The 6,686-nt window shown below is 29.4% G+C and overlaps 1 pseudogene; it reads right to left on the bottom strand.

Annotated features, from left to right (window-relative positions):
* LOC103610265 overlaps positions 1–6,334 on the bottom strand; it is a 134,959-nt pseudogene extending 128,625 nt beyond the window's left edge.
* Positions 6,335–6,686: the final 352 nt, after the last annotated feature.

Genomic DNA, 6,686 nt, shown 5'->3' with positions numbered 1-6,686 from the left:
TACCATATGTACAGACACCACATAATCTGCTAGGAATTTGCTATGAATTGCATTGACTCATAGATAAATTTGGGGAAAAACTGACCTTTTTATAATATTGGATTTTCAATCCATGAATATGGCATATTCTATCATTAATTCAGATATCATTTCATTTCTTTTCATAATATTTTATAGTTTTCTATGTAGAGGTCTTACACATATTTTATTAAATTTATGTCTAGATTTTTTTTATGGTTTTTTGATGCTATTACAAATGGAAATTTGTAAAATTTAATTTTCTATTTTTGTTTCTAGAATATAGAAGTAAAATTAATATTTGTATATTGACCTTATAGCCAGAGAATGTACTAAATTGACTTATTAATTCTAGTCATTTTCCTATAGATTCTTTAAAATTTTTACATATATAGGAATGTTGTCTTCAAATAATGAAATTTTATTTTTTTAATGTACATTTATTTTTTCTTAACTTATTGGACTGGCAAAGGCCTTCAGTACAATGATAAATCGAAGTGGGGGACATCCTTGCCTTGAAATGCTTTCAATATTTCATCATTAGGTAGATGTTTGCTGTCAGCTTTTTTATGCACATATGTTATCACATTATGAAAATTTCCTGACATTTCTAGTTTTTAAATAATTATACATGGATGTATTTTATGAAATACATACATTCTCCAATTACTGAGAAAATTATATGATTTTTCTTCTGATGATTATGTAGTGAATTACATTGATTCTTTTTCAAAAGTTTAAGTACTCTTACAGTCCTATAAAAAAATGAAGTTTGGTTAAGATGCATTTTTCTTTTATACAGTTTTGGATTTGATTGTTATATTCTATAAATGATAGTTTATGTCTATTTTCATAAGAGATAATCACCTATCTTGTAATTGAAATTTTCCTTTCCTATAAAGTTTTTGTCTAGTCTTGGTGTCAAGAAACCATAGAATAACTCAGGAAGTATTTTTTCTTTTTCTTTTCTCAAGAACCTATTGTTTTTATATATAATCAAATTTGTGCTATATTTCCCTTTAATGTCACCAGCAAAGTTATAAGGGTCTGGAGTTTTCTTTCTGGGTGAAAAGTTGCATATTTCAAGGATTTTATCTATTTCATACAAACTTTTAAATTTATTGACATAGAATTTTTCATAATATTTTCTACTTATTTTTAAGTGACTGTGAAATTTATAGAATCTGCAGTAATATTAACTACTTCATTCCTGATTCTGGTAATTTATGCTTTTGCTTTCTTTTTGTTTTTTCTTGATTGATCTTGCTAAGGGTTTATTAATTATATTAGCCATTTTTTTTAAACCTTTATCCTTTTGGTTTTTCTCGATTATATTTTTTTCTATTTTACTGACTTGTGCACTCTCCTTCTTTACTGATTTTTGTTTAATTTGCTCTTTTTTTTCTAATAGCTCTTTGTGGTTGATACTTAGATCAGGGATTTTCTTTCTTACGTGTTATTTAAGAACTTAAATTTTCTTCTAAGCTTAGCTGTAACTTCATCCCATAAAACTTGATTTGTTATTCTTTTATTTTCATTCAGTTCAAAATATTTTTTAATTTCCTTTAGGATTTCTACTTTGACCCATGGGTTAAGCAGGATATATTGCTCAATTCACAAACATTTGGGGATTTTCCAGTTATATTTTGTTTTTTATTTCTAGTTTAATTCCACTGTTGTCAGAGAACACAATACTGAATCATACATAGTGTGTTCTCTGACAACAGTGGAATGAAACTTGCTTTATAGTCCAGCATATGGTCAATTTTGGTAAGTGTTCAGTTTGCACTTGAAAACAATGTGTTTCATGCAGGTTATGTGTGCGGGATTTTATTAGTGTCAGTTCGGTCAAGTTTGTTAATGGCGGTTTCAAATCTTTTAATCCTCTATTGATTTTTGATCTGCTTTTTTAATCAGTTACTTAAAGAAGTATATTACAGTCTCCAGCTATGATTGTATATTTATCAATTTTTTCTTATATATTTCTGTCTTTTTTAGTCCTGTTCCTAGGGTTATTTCCTTATAGCATTTCTCACATTACATAATGTTGTTTCTTTTTTAATTACATTAGATATTTATTTGTCTACTTTGTTAAGATTTTTAAAAAACCCAGAGTTTTAATTTTCAATTTTATCTGTTCTTTTTCTACTATCTACCCTATTGATTCTGTTTTTACCTTTATTATTTGTTTCTGTGTACGTGTGTGTTTAGTTTATTTTGCTGTTCTTTTTCTAACTTTTTAAATTGAGAATTTAACTTATTTATTTTTATTCTATCATTTATATTAATAAATATATTTAAGGTTATAGCTTTTTCTCTGAGCATTGCTTAAAATATATCCCAAACATTTTGTTATGTAGTGCTTTCATTATCATTAGTTTTTATACATTCTGTATTTTCAGTTAGTATTTTCACTTTTACCCAAGAGTTGTATAATGGAAGGTTTTACATTAACAGTTAGAAAGTCTATTTAAAAAGTTTTGTTAATAATTCCTAGTTTTACTGCACTTTGATTAGACAATGTTGATTGTGATACTTCTAATTCATGAAACTTACCAAGGTGTTCTTTGTGACTTTATATATGAGCAGTTTTTTAAATGTTCTGTGTGCATTTTAGAAGAACATAAATTATTTCATTATCAGGGAAAAAATTCTGATATATTTTCACACACAATACATAGGTAAATAAATAATAAATATGCAATAGGTAGATTGCATAAATACATACACACACACACGCACACAGAAACTGTATCATTAGGATCTCTATAACTTTAATTTTTGTCTACTTAATTTGTCCTGCAATTTGATTTTTGCTTTATACAGTTGGCTGCTGTTATTCATAATTTTTACACCTTTGTTGTGAATCATGCATTTCAAGACATTGGTTTGAATTCTACTTTGTTTAATATTGGTAATCTTATACTTGCTTTTATGTTTCCGTTAGCTTGGCATATTTTTGCCAACTCTTTTAATTTAAGCTTTTCTGAATCAGTCTGTTGTAGGCATGATGAGTATACACAGCAAATAATTGAGTTTTTATTTTATCAGCCAAATTAAAAAACTTTTTTCTTTTAAAAGGTCAGCTGAGCCTATTTATATAAATTATTTTCACTTTATAATTATTATATGCATTATATTTGTCATGTTTCTTTCTCAAAGAGCAAGTATTATATAAGAAATAGCTTATTTTTCCACTGTCATTCTCAATTTTGTTTTAATCTTAGATCTATACTTAATTACATTAAATTCTCATCAACCATCTTTTTTCTTGGAGTTTTTCTTGTCATCTGTTAGTTGGGTGAAGTTTATTTTCTAGAGTCTTACAAGAAGGGATAACGGGCTCAGAATTCACTGAGTTCTTGCATTATTGAAACTAATTTTCTATGGCCTTGATTCTTGAAGGGCAGTTTGGGCATATAATCTTTAACTGAGACTTTCTTTAGTTAATATTTTAAAAACACTTTTTCCATATTTGCCTCCTTTATATATTATTTTACAGAAGTCTAATTCCAGTCTAATCATCTTTTTCTTATAAATTTATTTGATCTTTTTGCCTGGAAAACCTGGGGAGATTTTCTTTATCTTTAATGTCTAACAGTTTTACTAGAATGTCTCAGAGTTAATTTTTGTAGATATTTTCTCCTACCTCGTGGGCCCTTTCATTACATATTTCAATTCCTCTTTTATTTATGAACAGTATTTTTGGAGTAGACTTTTAAATATTAATTTTAATTTATTGGTTTTTTTAAAAAACTTTTTCTATGTCTTCAATTTTATGTAAATTATATCTTCTTTGTCTCTTCTATTTCAAGCATATTGTCTTCAGATTTTTCAAAATATTTTCATTTTTGTGGTGGCTTTTCTTTTTTTCCTTTAATGCCCTTTATTAAGCTTTTGGTTTAATCTATCATTTCTTGATTACTTTTTCATTTGGTCTTTATCTCTGAAATAATTTTGTCTTTTTCTTTTGTATTTTTTCTTAGTTCAATTGACTCTTATTTCTGCTTTTTGCATGTGTGTGTGTTTTTATTACTATTCTAAGTTTTCATATGTCTACTACGAGGTGGGTTTTCCTCTCATATCCCCAAATGCCTGTTTATTGATAATTTAATTCAGTTTGGAGTGATGTGTTAATTTTGTGTTTGTGTGTGTGTGTGAGAGAGAGAGAGAGACCTCTTTTTTTGTTTTGTTTTGATTTGTTTTGCTTTGTTTTGGGGGTGGACGTTTTCATCAGTTGAGTATTTCTTTTGTCATTTCTGTTTTATTTTTATAGTAATTTTCAATAGATAGAGAATGTTTCTTAGCATCCCTATCAAGAGGGTTGGAAGTTTAGGAATGTTTTATAAAATTTATAGTTTAGGAATTTTTACTTCTGTTGGTTTAATGAAATTTAGTTCTTTATAGATGGTCTTTATTTTATGGTGGGGGTGTCTTAGAGGGAAGGATTGTGTATCTTTTAATGTTGATTTGGTTTCTTTTGTCTTGAGTTTTTTAATTTCACCCTCTTGCTTTTTATCCCCTTCACCAGGTGCTCTTCAAAAGGCCCTTCTACCCCCTTTTTAACACTTTTTTGGTCCAAAATGTTATCATTTGAAGATTGTCTCCTCAAGTCTCACATAAAGGTTTTGAGTCCTTTTCCTGTATTCAGTGTGATTATCTACTAGTATGATTTTTATTATTCTCACACCTAATGAAGAATTTCTCTTTATAGAGGTTGATTTACATCAATCTTGTTTCTGATGTTGTTTCCATTTTTTTCTCTTCTGTACAGATTATTTTTTTAAGCTCCACTTATTCTTAGTGAAAGCTTTCAGCAGCAGCTTGAGAAATAGCTCATTGGGATGTGATGTTTATTTTTCTACTTACAGTTGACTTGGAATTTGTATCATCTATGTTTTGTAGTTACACATACTAATTTCCTGGATTTGTGCAATTTTATTTTTTTCTTATTGATGTGATTATTTTTAAGATGATATAATAAGATATTCACATTTACCCATATCCATTGCTTTGACTAGCTAGTAATCTGGCTGTTATTTTTTTAGCACTTTAATAAAACCAATCTATATTTTTCCTGGCTTTTGTAATTCGTTTGTAATAGTCAACTGTTAGGCCTACCTCAGAAAAATGGAAAGCTGGCAAGTGAACAATCTAATAATGCGCCTTAAAGAACTAGAAAAACAAGAACAATCCAAACCTAACGTTAGCAGAAGGAAAGAAATCATCAAGATCAGAGCAGAACTTAATGAAATTGAAAACCAAAAAACAATACAAAAGAACAACGAATCAAAAAGTTGGTTTTTTGAAAAGATAAATAAAATCGACAAACCACTTGCATGGCTAACAAAAAAAAAGAAGAGAGAAGATTCAAATAACAAAAATTAGAAATGAAAAAGGTGATATTACAACTGACCCAAATGAAATACAACGAATCATCCGAGACTACTATAAACAGCTATACACCAACAAGTTCGAAAACCTGGAGGAAATGGATAAATTCCTGGACTCACACAAGCTTCCAAAATTAAACCAAGAAGATATAGAAAACTTGAATAGGCCAATAACAATAAAGGAGATTGAAGATGTTATCAAAAAGCTCCCAACAAAGAAAAGCCCAGGACCAGATGGATTCACAGCAGAATTTTACCAAACATTCAAAGAAGAAATGACACCGATTCTATACAAACTATTCCAAAAGATTGAAACAGAAGCAAAGCTTCCAAACACATTCTACGAAGCAAACATCATCCTGATACCAAAACCAGATAAAGATATAACCAAGAAAGAAAACTACAAAGCCATTTTCTTTGAGTTATAGGGAGATCTGACATGCCGGGCAGAACATTCCTGAAAAACAGTGTGTTACCAACCCCTCACCATTAGGCTGTTATAGTAGGTCTATGAAGTGCATGTCATATTATTTAAATTATTAAAAAGTATTAGAAATTATTTCAGATATGCAAAAAAATAGGGCAAATAGTATATTTCTCAGACAAACAAAAACTGCGGGAGTTCATCACCACACGACCACCCTTACAAGTAATTCTCAAGGGAGTACTGGGATTGGATCCCGGAAGATAATCACCACTCCCATAACAATCCAAGTAAAATAAAAACTCACTACTATAAGAAAAATGACTATCATGAAAAGAAAACAAACGATCATAATCACCAGAGGCAACCTCAGGAACCAACAAACACAGAAAACAAATAGCAAAACAGAAAGCAAGGAACAAACATCACTCAAGAAAATCAAAAAAATAATTAAATGCTAGGAATAAAGCAACACCTCTCAATAACAACCCTTAATGTCAAGGGTTTAAATTCACCAATCAAAAGACACAGATTGGCTGACTGGATAAGAAAGATGGACCCAACTATATGCTGCCTACAAGAGACCCACCTCACCCATAAAGACTCACATAGATTAAGAGTGAAAGGATAGAAAAAGATCTTCCAAGCAAACAGAAAAGAAAAACGAGCTGGAGTAGCTATACTCATATCAGAGAAAATAGACTTTAAACTAAAATCCATAAAAGGAGACAATGAGGGTAACTACATAAAGATAAAAGGACTGATGCAGCAAGAAGACATAACAATCATAAATGTGTATGCACCCAATGTTGGAGCACCCAGATTCATAAAAGAAACTCTATTAGACCTAA

This window comes from Galeopterus variegatus, unplaced genomic scaffold (genome assembly GCF_000696425.1).
Source record: "Galeopterus variegatus unplaced genomic scaffold, G_variegatus-3.0.2 Scaffold163, whole genome shotgun sequence".
Lineage (NCBI taxonomy): Eukaryota > Metazoa > Chordata > Mammalia > Dermoptera > Cynocephalidae > Galeopterus > Galeopterus variegatus.
The sequence above is the reverse complement of the archived record's forward strand: the minus strand, read 5'-3'. Positions and strand labels throughout refer to the sequence as shown.